The 16,259-nt window shown below is 38.6% G+C and overlaps 2 protein-coding genes across 3 annotated transcripts in view; one reads left to right on the plus strand and one right to left on the minus strand.

Moving 5' to 3' along the window:
- Positions 1–8,700, minus strand: part of LIPC (lipase C, hepatic type) — a 68,338-nt gene extending 59,638 nt beyond the window's left edge. The window contains exon 1 of one of the 2 annotated variants that reach the window (XM_085588262.1): positions 8,547–8,700. The gene's annotated coding sequence lies outside the window, so the exon portion shown is untranslated. Of the gene's footprint in view, positions 1–8,531 lie in introns of both variants that reach the window. The other variant, XM_021532054.3, reaches the window with a different exon arrangement.
- The window catches only part of ALDH1A2 (aldehyde dehydrogenase 1 family member A2), a 121,884-nt gene that overhangs the window by 1,299 nt on the left and 104,326 nt on the right, over positions 1–16,259 (plus strand). The window lies entirely within an intron of this gene.

Raw genomic sequence — 16,259 nt, forward strand, 5'->3', positions numbered from 1 at the left:
GTCTCTGTTCTCCTTAAAGGTGTCAAGAGTGTGTTTTCCAGATGTAAGGTATACTGTAGAACATAACTCTGAAACTGAGATGTAACTAGGAATGTTTGCGTTGTTGCAATACACTAACAATGTTTTCACACTTACACCACTGGTTTAGGGCCATTTCCTAAAAGTGACTGAGAAAAGCAAACCCATTCATGGTAGGTCTGAATTTGTTATTAATGGACTTGGATATCCTCTAGAAAACAAGAGAAGGAAGTAAAAATATTGAAAAATATTGCACTAAACAAAATGTATTTGAAACTTTAGAAAAACATTGGATAAATGCTTTATGCTATTTTATTTGTTAGGTCAAATTTTGCTCTCTATCTGGTTAAACCATCTTTGTACAAAATTTATAAAATATTACTGAATTGCATGTATATGTTTCTCATTATGGACTCTGGGAAGTCTTACAAAAACTGGAATAAGAAGGCAGAATATATTGTGGAGGGTTTTGTCTTAGTGGCACATTATAGGAATCTCTTTCTTGGTATAACTAAAATGAAACTTTCCCAGATTTCCCAGCTTTCTAAAAATCTTCTTACCTTTACTAATTCCCACATAGGAATGCACAATTTATTATAAATACAACAATTTCCCTTTGAACCAGAAAATACAACAAATATGCACCTTTGCTCAGCATCATGAATCTTAAGTCAGAAACATATTTAGAGAGTAATTTGTGGCTAAAAGGATAGGATTCTTTTGTTTATTTACTACAGGACCATTTTAATAATTTTTTTTTTTTTTTTAGATAAAGTAATTCTTTTTTCTGGAAACTACATGTTGTATTCAAAAAATGTGAAATGTGTCCCCCAGTGTGTTCCAGATTAGTGAAATTACCATGTGAGATTCTACAAAAGTTATTGCACTTTAAATACATCAGTTTTTATTAATGCAAAAGAGATAAAACCGATTTTTCCATTTGCTCTAAAATGACAGTCTTTAAATGGCAGCAAGCAAATTTTGCAAAATGCTACCTCTCTTTTTGCATACCCATTCTGTATGGTATTTGTCAAGAGATAATGCAAATATTCATATTAGTCATTTACTCAAACTTTAAGGCTGAGTAGTTCATTTAATATCACATTTTCCATTCCTTTTTGATGCAAAAATAAGAAATCAAGAAATGAGGATGAGGTGCTATTTTTATAGGTCATATATAATGTAAATGCTGAAATGGATGCAGAACTTTTCCATAATACTTCTTAGCAAAAAAAAAGTCTGCTTAAAAGCTTTTACAACTGTCCCTAGGGTTCCCAGTGAGGTGATGATAATTTTTGTTATGAATTAATCTTAGTAAATTTCACAGTAGCAAAAATTGTGAACATTTAAAGAAATAATGCAACTTTAAGAACAGTTCTGAAATATTTCAACTAGCATAACCTAAGGGCTGGCTTTCAAAGAACCAGTATATTCCTGATTTTAATTGTCTTATAATTCATCTCTTCTGGAAAGAATCAATTTCAAATGCAGAAGAGGTTCCCCAGGTAGTTTTTCAAGAATCACTCATTAAGAGGAGCTTTTAGGTCATGCATAAGCAGAGATCATAGAATCATAATGTGGTCTGGGTTGGAAGGGCCCTTAAAGACCATCTCGTTCCACACCCTGCCATGGTGGGTGCGGGGGGTTCCACCAGACCAGGTGGCTCAGAGCCCCATCCAGCCTGGCCTTGAGCACTTCCAGGGATGGGGCAGCCACACCTGTGCCAGTACCAGCAGCCTCATGGCAAAGAATTTCTTCCTAATGTCTAATTTAAATTCTCCCTCTTTCAGTTTGCAGCCATTCCCTTGTCCTACCACTCCAGGCCCTTGAGCCTGCCAAGTCCCTCTCCAGCTCTTTAGGAGCCCCTTTAGGCACTGGAAGGTCCCCCTGAAGCCTTTTCCTCTCAAGGCTGAACAGCCCAGCTCTCCCAGCCTGCCCTCACAGCAGAGGTACTCCAGCCCTCTGATCATATTTGGAACCATCCTGTGGACTTGCTCCAGCAGATCCTTATTTTGCTGGGAGCCTCAGAGCTGGATGCAGCACTCCAAGTCTCTCACAAGAGCAGAGTAGAAAGGGAGAATCCCCTCCCTTGACCTGCTGGTCCCACTTCTTTTGGTGCAGCCCAGGATATGATTGTCTTTCTGAGCTGCAAGCACACACTGCCAGCTCATGTCCAGCCTCTCATCCACCAACACCTCCAAGTCCTCCCCAGAGCTGCCCTTGCTCCTCTCTCTGCCCAGCCTGCATTTGTGCTTTGATTTCCCCAGGCCAGGTGCAGGACCTTGCACTTGGCCTCGTGGAACTTTGTGAGGTTCATGCAGACCAACCTCTTAGGCCTGTCAGGATCACTCTGGATGCCAATCCTTCCTTCCATTTTTTCTATTAGACTTAGGTTGGTCTAAGTCAAAGAACTGGTGTATTTTCCAGATTTTTTTTTGCTTTAGCTATAGTTTCTTGATATTCTTTTTCCCTTTCTCAAGGCATTGTTTCATGCATTGTAATACATGTTCCCTTTGAGAAGAACAAAATACATAATGAAATTTAGTTCTTACTTGGAATTACAAGGAAAGTGTATAATTTTTCAGATTTCATAGCAAGGGATATCTGGGCTGTATCACTGGCAAATCACTTCAGCTATAGTCATTGGAGAGCCATTAGTGGAGCATATCACATATCCAGTCTTCATCAGGAATTGTGACAGCCCAGGGGAGGAAAATACACCATATTTTGCTTGTATTATATTTTGAGCCATGTATCCCTGTATTTTGTTGACAGATTGTCAGGGAAGTGATTAGTCTGGATTACATGGTGATGATTTCATTTTATAAAAGAAAACAAAAAAAGCAAGCGAAGAGGAATTGCTTTTGGCAGAAGATGATCCCATTACTTAGAAAAAAAAATTACTTGATGTTAAATTAAATGCTTATCAAAATGAATGCAACAGAATATGACAACAAATAATAGATGATAACTAATTAATGACTCTGAAATAAGGATTTAGACAATATTTTCTCATTCAGTGCTAAATCAAAGCTGTGTAAGCAATATTACATTGAACACTTAGCTTCATAGAAATAGCTACTGGTAATGCACTACAGGGCCCAGCTACTACAGATATGACAAGAGGTGGCTTTGTACAATGTTGGCAGTATCATAATGTATAAAATATCTGTGTATACCAGAATTTCTGGAAGGAAGTGCTTCCTTGCAAGGCTGCTTATTTTCACTGAGGCCTTTGAACAGGAGTGGTGCTATTCTGTTAAGGAAGTTGGTTTGGCATTTTGTCCAGGGAAACTGGGTGGATTGAGACTAGTGGGTGAAGAGAAGGAAACCTCCCAAAAACCTGACTTTCAAAGAGTTGACCCTGTGTCACAAGGACTGAATGCAGCTGGAGAATTGTGCTGGAACACCATAGGTGCAGCAGTGCTCCAATGCTCATTCCTCCTGGGAAGGCAGCTGATCTCTGACTGCACCTCAGGACTGCAGAGCCCTGATCACCTTCTTTCCAAGTAGCAGCAAAATGCCATTATGATTGTCTTCTGCAACAGTCTGATTTATGAGGAGAAAAACACATAGTCCCAGAAGAAGGTAAATAAAATTTCTTAAAACTATGGGCTGCCAAAAGAGGAACTGCTAAAATACATATAAGCCATAAATCTATTAAAAGTACATGTGCTGCAGTGGTTAGTATAGTGCCTTCTGGGAAATAGGGCTAATTTTTCCATTTCTATCAAGACTTGTGCTGTTTTTACTGACAGAAGCCAAGATCTATGGCAAATGGAACATTTCAGAATTGAGTATGTTCTTTTCCCTGGGCAGGCACTCTTGGTCACTTGAAGGAACACTGATCTTGCTCCTTTGGTGGTGACAAATCAGATGGCATTTAAAAGTATTCCTAATCTATATTTCTATTGCAGACCTGCTAGGGAGCTGTTATGGTGTGCTTTCTAGATTACAGTGGCATAACATTCTTAAGTAAAGGCAACATAAACATCACATCTTTTAACTTCAACTGCTAACTTGAAACCAAAAAGCAACCTTTGAGTACAGTTCTTGGACTTTGTCCAGTCAACCTTTGAAGAAAGAGAATGTGCCTTTTGTGTAAATCAGGACCAGACTTAAACACATGGGGCAATTTGCTCACTGCATTTGAAGTTAAAATTTGACATAACAAAGGATATTACAAGAAACAGCAGTGAAGTTTAAAAAGATCAGTACTGAGCTGAAGTTTATTGCCAGTACTGTTCTTGCAGATCAAGGCTATGCTAATGTGGTCTAGGTTTACTTTAATATTTTGCAGCCTCTCATTCCCTTGATGCATGTTTTAAGCATGCATATCACTCACTTTTGTAATAAAATAACTTGATAAAACCTTCTGCTTTGTGCTGGTCTCCTGAGGTAAAAAGTCATAGATATGTTAAGTCTCACATTATTCGTCCCACCTTCATTATATATATCTTGGTAATATAACAGACAGAACTTCCTCAGTAACTGGATTGCTGTAAGGAAGGGCATTTTTCATCTGAATAATGAAATTGTATCCTAGTTATTTTTCTGGTCTTCTTTGTAAGACACATATAAGAGATTGACAGCACTAACTGCTATTGCACAGCATGATGGAAAACTTTGAAAAGGACTTTTGTCTTTAGGGATGGATGAGTGGAATCTTTACAGTCTTCCTGAAAGATGTACTGTGCAGCTTTTTATTCTCTGTGCAGGAAGAGGTGTGTGTGTGTTCTAAATATAATTATGGGTCAGAGTGTAAATGTTGGGTTGTGTGAAGTCCATGACTGAAAGCAGACTATCAATTATGTCGGTGGGAGGTTACTGCCAAGATCAAAAGTAGATTATAGGCCTGGCTAAGGCTGTATTCACACAGCTTTGCTGGTGCATCAATGCTGACGTGCTATCCTAGCAAAGAGCATGGCACTCCTGTGGAGGCAGCGTATTCTGGTTGGCTGTGAGTGAAAGATGCTCCCTAGAAAAGAAATGCTGTCCATGTAAGTGCCTCTCTGCACTCAGCTTTTCCTGATGCAAGTAGCCATGTGTCAGTTTGGTCCATGTTCATGTCTGAAGCACTCACAGCTCTGATTGGTGAGCAGAGAAGCCTGGCCTTTAGCAGATGACTGAGAGGGATGAGCCAAGCCCTTGCCCTGCTCCATGGTGAAGGGGTTGAATAATCATAAGATTGTCTGTGTAACATGGGACAGGGATAGAAACAATTATTCACCTGGGACAACCCCTTGTAATTCTAGGGCATCCAAATTCCCAGGGAGTCATCAAATTAAAATTAAAAAGGACCCTTCTCTTTTGAATTTTTGTTTTGGTAAGGAAGCAGAAGCAGACAAATCAACTCCTAGAAGAAATCTAATTTGGTCTAAAACCATTAGATGGAAAGTTCTTGATTTTCCTCATAGATATAAGACAAAATTATTAGTTTTAAAAATCAAGGCTTTTCAATGTACAAAGTATACTAAAATTACTCCAGTTTCTTCACTTTGGCCTTACTAAATCATGGGGTTTATAACTAAGGGATTGCAAAGCACTGAATGTAAAAATATTGAGACATGATGAATGCAGAATCTTTGTTACACAAAGAAGTAGAAAGTATTGATCAAAAAAACTGCTCTGAGGCAAACCAATTAGAGACCCATTGACAGCAAAATGACCTGCTCATCCATCTTTCAAATGAAATTTAAAACCTAGGTCCACATTATTTGTGGCCATTTTAAACTCTTGAGCATTTTTACTGGAGTCTGAATGCTGTTCATTTTGGTCTCTTGGCCAAACTCCAAACTGAATAATTATTCTGCTTCTTTCCTAAATTACAGCAGCAGCTTCATTAGGAACAAATGCATTCATAGTTTGCTGACCTAAACTGCTCTTATATTGCTATGCACTATTAACTGTTGCTGCATTTCCAGCCGAGGCTGGCTGTATTTCCATGATTAAATGACCTCTGGACAAAGCATGTATATCTTTAGCTTCTTTCAAAGGCTGTGGGACAAAAGATGCTGTATATATAAATGCTGTCAAAGAAATAATTTTTGACCCAGAACATGCAGGTCTGGAAGTGTGTTCACTGAACAGGGGGAACTACTGGCATTCAGTGATGTAGCTGGATGAAAGACAGAGACTACTTTGGGACAGAGGGTGTTTGCTTATGGGCTGGAAAGCTTGTGGCCACCAATAATCATGAAAAAGGCAGTTTCAATGAGAAGCATTGCAAAATTACAGAACAACATGGGAAGCAAAGGGAGAGTGGAGATTTACTAAAACCAGAGGCTCAGTGCTTTCTGGATATGTGTTTCTGGATAATGAGGTTAGCTAGCAAGAATGCATGTTGGGTTTTTTCAGAAGTAAAAGTGATTAAGTTGTTGAGAAGTCCAATAAAATATTCCAGATATTCTATGCATGGTTTCTAAAGGCTCTATATTTTGTTCTAGTTATGTTCTAGTTCCTTTTAAAAAGGTCCACACTGGCTGAAAGGTAAGGGAAACCCTGAAACAGTGTGAGATATGAGCAGGATATTTTTACAGTTTGTTGTTTTGGTTTTTTTTTCTACTGTGCTGTTTAGCTACAGCATCACCCCTGCTTTCCAGTGCTATCATTGTTGTACACCACTGAAATTAGTTGCCTAAAGTGGTTTTAACTACCAATTTAGTAGGAGATGCTCAACTACACAGCTGTTCCTAAAAAAAAACCCAGAATAGTCTAAACACAAACAGCTAACTGAAAATGTTGTTTTTGGGAAACTTCCAGTTGTGGGAGAGCCACATGGCAAGAAAGCTCTCTAATCCACAGGATGGTTACAGTGGCAGCAAGGAACTGATTTGAGCCCCAAGGTTTTGGCTTTCATTAACCTTTGTCTCTGTGCTGTGAAGTAGAAACACTGTGTGATCCTTTCATATAGCCTGGAACCAGACTACACTGCAGGGCTGGGCAATTTTCTTTCTGTAGATAAGTTCAACAAGTACAAAGCAGAACTGTGCTCCCATTCTCCTAAGTGTTAGTGGGTTCTTTCACTAGATAGCAGATTCAGAGTCAGGAAAAATCACAAATTTATTTCCAGCACAAAAGCTATTACTAAAAGATATTTTTATTGTCTTAGAAGTCAGAGCCTTGGAATAAAGGTCCTATATTTGGTGTGCTCTATGCAGTGTGCTATATTCAGGTGTTTATGGTAGACTAGATATGACTATTCAGTATCACCTAGTTGTTGTGTGACAGAACTCTAAATCCCTACACTTATTCTTTCCTGACAGTGAAACATTCATACCAGAATTGTCCAGTTCATTAGTTAACTGAAATTATTGTGATCATGCTTCCGTACTTTACTAGGATTTATTCTTAGACTTCTTCTTTCTTGTTTGGATGTAATAGTGCTATTTCTTTTTTATTTTCTCTCGTATGAACTGGACTGAAAGGACAGTGTCCTTTACAGATAGAAAAGCATCTATTCCCTCCAAAACATCAATATTTATCATCAAGGGAAAGAACAAAAAACAGTTACTGTAATGCACATCACCAATTAAAGCTGCTGACCATTGTGGATGGTCTCCTAATCTCTCTCAAATGAAGAAAAAGTGCATTTAGAGAAACTGAAGCATCTTTGAACAGTCTGCTATGAGTCAAAGGGGTTTGTTTTGCAACAGATTTTATTTTCTATGAATAATTTGATGAGCTTTATTTAATTGGCAGACACAACAATAATCACTCATATCACATTTCCCATAGGCTCCAAATCATGTTTGAGCCCTTTTGCACAGTTAAATGGTTACTAGTTTTCTTCTTTCAACATCTGTTTTAGTCAGCCTTGCCAAGTATCTAGTGATTGCTGTTTTAACAAGATGTTAAATATTTAGAATTACGGAACAGCTTTACAATTGTGCCTGAACTCTTTTAACTGTCTCACTTTGGATTTTGTGACTTCGTATATAATTTGCAGAACTTTAGGACAAAACACAGATATCTATTAATAAAAGAAAAAGGGAAACAGAGCAAGTACATAATTTACAGTTTCAGCAGAATTACAGATTCTCACTTAGATTTCTGTAGAATATAGACATCTAAAGCACTTAGGAAAATCATCATTTTAAAAAATCTAAACAGAAACAATCCACAGCTTTCTCCTGCCTTACAATAATAGTCCAGTGCACTGATGTTAATTATATTGGAAAACCTGGTAAAACCCAAGCAAAATGTACATGTCTGCACGTCATTGTTCTGATCTGGTGAATAATGGAAACCAACACTGCAATATTTGAGTCACAGGATGAGTCAGCTCTTTTTGATTTGAAGGACCAGCACTGGACATTGAGAATAATAGTAGCTTTCTAAACTTCTCATACAAACCACTTAGTCTTTTCACTAATATTCTCATTCATAAGCAGCAAGAGATCTTATGTTAATTCTAAGCCTTCATTCTAACCCTTCTGTATAGAAGCAGGTTAGTCTAAACAGAATTCAGACCACAATGTACTTTTCATTGTATACAAAAAACATGTGCTTACCCAACTTGGCCTTACTTGATGATATGTCCCAGTTTGGCATAAACTATTTTATAAAATGAAAATTGAAAATAGATGTTAATGAAGACTCTCTCCTTAGAAACAGTGGATAGGTTATATCACAAGCCAAGAATTCTCAATTTTATACCCTCTTCCACAGAAGGCACAGCTCTGTCACATATTTGAATGGCTGTTTTTTCAAAATTGGCGTGTTTTTCAAAATATTGCTAAATAAGACCATTGTGTACCACATTCTTGTGCCAAAATATACAAAATGCGCTATATCAGTCACATGTGTAGTTAGGCATCCAGGACAGGACTCAGAACTGGCTTTTTAAAACTGTAAATAACAAGCTTCTATTATGACCTAAATGCTATTCTCTCTGTGAGACAACCATAACATTTATTTACCCAAGCTCAGCAGAATGCTTCCCTAAAATTATAGCAAACTGTCAGAGACAGAAGAGAAAGACTAAGAGCATTTAGGCCCAGATCACAGGCATTTTTAAATCCAAGGCTGATCTGTCATTCCCTAAGAGACACCAGTATTTTGCCTGTAATGAGCAGTTACTCTGAAGCTGGCTTTGTGGCTGAATGAAAGAATAAGGAATTGTGTATGGAGGAGATCAGATTTCCTGCTATGACCAAGGATACATAAGCTGGTGTGTAAAAAAAAATGTGCAAAATAGTCTTCTGTATACTGGATCTTGTACTAGATCACAGGTCCATGTAATTTGATATGAATTTTGAAGGAAATAGGATTCAAAATGAAGCCCTAATGTGGGATTTAATTGGTCAGATACACAGTAAAATACAAAACCACTGTTCAAGGAAAAGGTTTGTGTGACACCCAGAAGCAGTTACTGGGCTTGTTTTCTTACCATTACTTGTGACTGAGGATATGATAAGTTTATTTTGCAGGAGTTCATGAAGGAATACCCTGAAAATCAGAATTTTGTGGAAGGAAATAATCCTGGGTTTCAGACAGGAATATTTCACCTCATTAGTCTTCTTGCCTTCTTCCAGGGTACAGTATCACACTGTGGCTGGTGTGAGTGATACAAGGTACGTAATGCCGTGCTTGTGGAAATAGAAAGAAGATATTACTATGCCTTAGTAATAGTTGCACAGCAGTAGAAAGAGCATGCAGTGGATAAAAATCCATCTTTGGACAGGAGAGTGGGGTTATTAAAAAATTGCATGTTTCCTTAAGGATATGTGAGTAAGCTCTTGTTTATCACTGTCTCTAACTAGACAGGATTGCAGTATCAATTTTAAAGCAATAGCAGTATAAATTTTCAAAGAAACAATTGCTTATGAAACCAAAACTGAAGGTAAAGAAATTTCAGAATACTACAACTATGTCCTAGGACAGTTATCTGTTTAAGATTATAGAAGACCTAAAGGATCAGTCAAACACAATGCAGACAAACTTATCTCAAGTTTACATAAGTACATATTGCATGTGTTAAGAACATGTTCACATTAAAACTGAATTAGAGGATTTTAAATATTCTGGCTGCTTTCATCTTGAAAAAAATCACTTGAGCAGCTGTGTCAGTCAGTTAGAGGACTGAACCCTGCAGAGGGTTTGAGGGGAAAAGAGGCTTAGCTAAGAGTTTCTGAAGAATATATTTCCTAGCCTAGTGAAATAATATGGAAATTATACTTGTCAAAAGTCAAGGATAGTGATCTTGTTTGCTTTCCTGAGAGAATTTGTGTTTTGGGTTAGATGAGGGAATGCAGGGGTGTTAAACCACAATTTTGGAGATTTTGTTCCAGTACACAGTGCTTACCTTGCAAGCCTGACTTTCTACATCTCTTACAATTTCCCTTCTGTTAGGAGCCCAATCTTTGTATGTTTGCAGAGCAGAGTGTACTGAAGTCTCAACCTCTGAGACACTTCAGAACCACAGCTCTAGGAAAGAGAATATTCAGAGCAGTGGTGAAGGAAATAAAAGCAGGAAAATATACAGTGATAAGAAGAGGCTGAACAGAAGTGTTAAACTTTCCTCTCTAATTTGTGGGGAAACTCTACTATGTAGACACAACTCTACCTCTCCAGATTTCATGAAGAGGCAGGAAAAGAAGGCTTAGAATTTAATTTGCATCCCTGCATTTTACTCCCCCACTACACTGCCCTCGTGTGGTCTTAGTTCCAGCACAGAAACTGTGCTGGAAGCACAAAAGAATTTCACCTGGGGTTATGGAGAAGTGTGAAGCAGTCACATTATAATGTGGACCTGATTCAGGATGTTTTAACCAATCCTACTGTTCTGGACTAAAATCGCACAGTGCAGACATGAATCAATTGTTATTTCATTAGGACAACAGCTCCTAATCTGATTGTCAGCCCCTGTGCTCTAAGATACTATGATCTAAATGCCAGTTTCTTACCTTTTCATTCTCTGAGTTTATGTCTCCTGTCTCTGTTGTGTGGCTTATGTGAAATGAATGGGTAGTTTGAGATCTGTGCACAGGAGATAGGTGTTATATAGTGAAAATCAGTATCTCCAAGCAAATGGCATAATTAGCACTATCAGATCTCTGGAACAGAGAGGGAAAGGCTTTGGGGATACAGGCACTGCACCACTTTCTCCCAGACATGACTCCTGCACTCAAGTCACAGTTAAGTTAAAACTCCCCCTAACTATAAAATGTGCTGGATATGTTTCACTGATCTCTAGAAGAGTTTTCTCTCTAATGCACGAGTCCTTTCCAGCTCTGAATTGCATAAAGGAAATGTGGCAGAAGGTGACTGTTCATGGTGGCAGTGCCATCCCAGGACAATCCTGCGCTCCCTCCCACCCCAGCAGTGTTTGAACAAGGTCTGACTGGGGCCCACTGGAGCCTGGTCATGGCTCTCTGTAGGATTGCAGGTTGTTTTCCTCTCTTAAAAAGACAGAATTGCCTGGCACTCACAGACCCTCTTCTTTCTGCCTTGTGCTCTTGGCTGGGTTGCACCCGAGTGCTGCAGAAGTAAGATCCATGTTTTCCAGGGATCGAGGCTCACACTGCCTGTGGTGTAGGCAAATGTAACTCTGACAGTCAGCAGCAATGTGCTGTCTCATGCTGAATTGTGGCCTAAACACTTCTACACCAGTGATTTGCTGGGCAGACTTTTGCTTTAGCTGCTGCTTTAACTAATACTAAAATGCAGCATGGAGAGGGCACTCAGCCAGAGCTCTGCGTTCTCTTCCTGCCTTTGCCACGCTCATACTCCTTTTGATTTGCTGGCTGTCACATAGGAATTGTAATACTGAAATTCCATTGTAAAGTGCTTATATAGCTACAAACACTAGGTACACATTAATTATTATTTTTACTGAAGACTTTAGGAGCCAAACTTTGACCTTCTCTTGCACTCATATGTCATCAAATTGCCATAAGCCTGTCTGTAGAAATAATTTAACCAGCAGGCTGTAGTACAGCAAGGGCTGCAAAAAAATGCTCACATCACAGATCCAATTGAAGACTGTTGTCCTGCTATCAAAACAGAACAGAAGAGAAGAGATCTAAACAACAGCAGGTATTAGGAGCCATTTCCCACAATCCCTTCTAGGAGAGGTGAACTGATGGAAATTAATTTGTGTGTGATTTGAAGAAAATTTTCAAGAAAAGAAAGAGATCAAAGAAACAAGAGTTGTGGAACTGAATATGATGAAGCCTGTTGGCCATGTGACCCTGGCTGTCTCTGAATCCTTTTCTCCTTGTTAGTGACTGCCCCTTTCCTTCAGTTCAGGCACTCTTCTGTTTAGGCAAACACAAACAACAGCTATGTAATCTTGTCTAGGATAGACAACTAGGAAAGCAGAAAGAACAAAAGTAACTTTTCCATGAGAAACCACAGCTTGATCTTGAACAGGCTCTAGGAATTCAGAGAACAAAGCAGCTAATGTCTCTGCTACCAGGCAGATTTCCTATAGCTTTACAAGAGGGAAAAGGTGTGGGGAGTTTTTGGCAACCCACCCCACGCTCTGACTTCCACATTTAAGAAAAGGCAAAGGGTGCTGGTAGAATACATCATAGCTATACCCTTAGAAATTAGTAACAGAATGTGTAAAAAATCAGTTTCAGTTGTGAGTCATGAGTTCTCAACAGTGCCTCTATTACACATTAGAATACTACCCAACATACCCAGATGAGCCTAGTTAATAACTGAGGAAACATTATAACAGTAACAAAAAATTACAGTCCAATTATTTGAATATTATATGATGATGACTGGTTTGTGGAAAGAAGGTTGGATATTGGCAACTCTTTCCAAAGAGGATTCCGACTGGAAATATATGATTTGCAAATTACCATGATCTGTACATTCAAATTGTATCAGAAAAGAAAGCATCTGAAATACATGGCTGTGGAAACAGAGATTTAAAAGCTCTTCATCTAATTGCTCTCCCTAATTTTCTGCAAATCTCACATTATGAGCAGTATTCCCCATTGTTGGCCCCAGGCCCTTTCCCACTAGCACTCTTAAGTGTTCCTTATTGCTTTCTTCATGCATATATGCAGGTTGCTACAGGTTCTTCTAGCATCCTTGATTATCTAGCATCACAGTGATTATCAATAAATAGGAGAGTGGATTAACTGGACACAGAAACGCATGAAGAGTGCAGGTAGCAGGATAACTTCCCTGCTCAGGGAATCTGTGTGGACAGATGCCTGAGATTTTGCAGCTACACTATGCAGTGAATTATTGTAGAAGGTACATTTCATTCATTAGCTGTGGAAATAATCTTGTGGTAAAAAGATTAAGAGTCTGCCATGCATTTTGGTGTTGCCTAGAATTTGTAGATATTTGTGGGTTGGTTTTATTTTACATTATAGTTTCTTAGGTGATGTGTGTAAATGTGTAGGTACCTTTACTCTTTAGAGATGGAAAATTTTTTTGTATCCTTCTCCTTCCCACTAGCCACTGTCAGTGAAAATGATCTATTCTAATGTAAGAGCACAACTACCACGTATTAATTTTAGATGGCACCCCTGTGCCACATTGTGCTAAAGCCTGTCCTCATTGTATCTGGAGATTTTTTTGCTTTAAGACCTCTGACAGCAAAGCTTTTGACTAAATCCACAACAAAGCTCTGTTTAACACTCAGCAATCTGTTCTCCATTATCCAGCTGGACTATTCCTTTAGGTTGTGCCTGGAAGTTTCATTGCAACTATTTGGACCTAAACTTGACATCAAAATGGAAAGTAGACTTTGAGAAGGAAGAAGGAGCAAAGAAAGATTCCTACTTTTATTAACGACAAAGGAAGTTTTGTATGTGCTCAGAAAGGGAGCAATTTTAAATCCGCTTTTCAAGGTGAAACTTTTCATGTTCTTTCCAATTTGGATCATACTTCAGTGAATTTCTAAGGCAGCCCACCCCCCACTTTTAACAGAACAGCAAATCACTGCATCACATTCTGACTGTGCAGGTGGGAAGCTTTTCTGTGCTTTGTCCCAGTCCCACAACAAATCAACAAGGCAGGTCATAAACTGACTTTTAGCTGTGGCCATCATGGTCCCTTCTCCTGTTCCCCAAAGCAGACCATGTTGTGAGGTGGAGCTTTGTACTCCCCAGCATGAGCTTGCACTGAGCTGTTTTCCACCAGTGAGATGATGAACTTGCAGGGAAGAAAATGTCCCAACACATTTTACCACTTGGACATTGGTCAAATTTGCCTTGATTTCCCTGGTGTGAGTCAGAAGTGACTCAGTTACATTACTGTAAATTGGCTAAGCCTTACTGGCATCGGTGGAATGACTGAATTTGGCCCATTGCTTTACTACTGTGGTTTTAAAACAGTCAATCTTCTGGCTGCAAGGAATAATATTAAAAAAAAAATAAAGTTTACATATGTTGGGATGTGCTCTGGATAGCAGTGTAACAAGACAGAATATCAGACTTAATCATGTTTCGTGCCACAGTGCTGACAGCATATGTGTGACAGCACTGCAGAAAAAACAGCCTCCTCATTATTCTCAGTGTGTTTTGCAGCACACCACAGCATCTGGGCAAGGAGACTCTCAGAACCATGTCAGGGCTGGAAAAAACTTGCTTGAAATAAGGTATAAAAATGAATAAAAAATTATCTCCTTGTTTTAGTTCAAAGAAATGTTGGTTTGTTTTTTTTTTTTTTCAAAAAAGCAGGAAGATGATTTGAAAAGATTTGCATCTCATGTGAACAGTTCTATGTATCCTCAATTAACATAAAAACACATCAAAATTTATAATGAATTATGTGTCTCCTTGGTCCTGTTCACATATATCTGAAGTGGAACCAATGCCATTTATGAAAAATTTAATTTTAAAAATAACAAGTATTATTTTTGTAGCTATGAAAAACTGGAAACATTAATTAAATAAGGCTTAGAATCATGAAATGCAATTTTAATTACTAGAAACTAGAATAATCAACTGAACTGAGGCAAACAGGACAACAAACTTTTTAGAAAGGAGTTTACAGCTGCTAGGGTGGAACTAACATCTTGGAAGAGTTAGCATAGTCGGTACTTTGAAGCACACAATATTTTGAAATAAACCATTAAAGTAACCATAGGATCTCTTAATACTGCATGTCTTTTGAATATTCTACAGCCTTCAGAGCTTCTCCCCATATTTTATGTTCCTGTTGTCTGCCAGCCCCACGGCTTAGCAATAAATCTCCAAGCCAGCCCTTCTTCATAGTGGTGGCTGAGCAGTTCCAAAATATGGAACAGATGCTGCCCCTGGATCCTTGCAGGCATTTCTGCCTTGTTATCCCTCTCCTAGATGTAACTATCAAGGTCTGCTTAACAGTGAATAAAGATTCCTGCATCTTGCACTTTCCTGGGAGGAACTTCTCTGGCTTGTCATGCAGAAACCTTCTTCTGCTTTCCTGACTGTTCCCTGCTTTAAGATGGTGGCATTTTTTTTCAGCTTCTTCTCTGCTCAGGTTTTTACCCCTCACCCTAATGTATTTAAAGAAAAAAAAGAATAATTTTTGTACTATCAGGATAAGCAAAGAAGGTGTTGGAGCCTCCTCTTGTAAGATGGACTCGGCTTTCCCTTGACTATTATTTTTCATTTGATTTCAGCTTTCTTTAATATTGGCACCAAAATTGTGCAAAGCTTTCTGTCTGGCTGTAGAGTGGAACGCTTTTCAAACTGGGTCACCCTCTGCAAGGCTGAACTTTTACTCCAAGTTCAGAGTCAAAAGCATCAGAAAGCTCAGAGTTATCACCCTGAGGATAAAATACACAGAGCTTTTAAACCAAAAATGCATCTCTGTTACTACAGCAGGCCAAAATGACACTGTCTGCTTTGCAAGTGACACTGCCTTTTTCTCTCAGTGTGTTAAGTTTCTCTGCTTTTCAGTCTCTGGTGCCTCTCCTAACTCATCGTATGAATTGAGCCAAGGAATGGGAACAGAGAGCTCAGCTTGGTGTTTTCCTTCCATGCTGCCCCTGCCCACTGAGATAGAGGAGTTTCCAGTTCTCTGGGTCTGGAAATTAGAGCAAACCTACAAAACAAGCAGAAAGGTGAACTGGGGGAGGAGGGGGGCCAAAATTCTGATCCCAAATTACAAACGTGATAGACAAATTTTGACTGATTTACATGCTGAAGAAATGGAGTGTTTTAATCATAATTTTATAACAGTTCAGATTTTTGAATAAAGAATAATCATTAAATTAGGTAAAATATTCGCCAGCATCACCATTTCTTTTAACGGTTTGAAATGAGAACTAAAAATGAAGAGGT

This window comes from Lonchura striata, chromosome 10, assembly GCF_050655825.1.
Source record: "Lonchura striata isolate lonStrDom1 chromosome 10, ASM5065582v1, whole genome shotgun sequence".
NCBI lineage: Eukaryota > Metazoa > Chordata > Aves > Passeriformes > Estrildidae > Lonchura > Lonchura striata.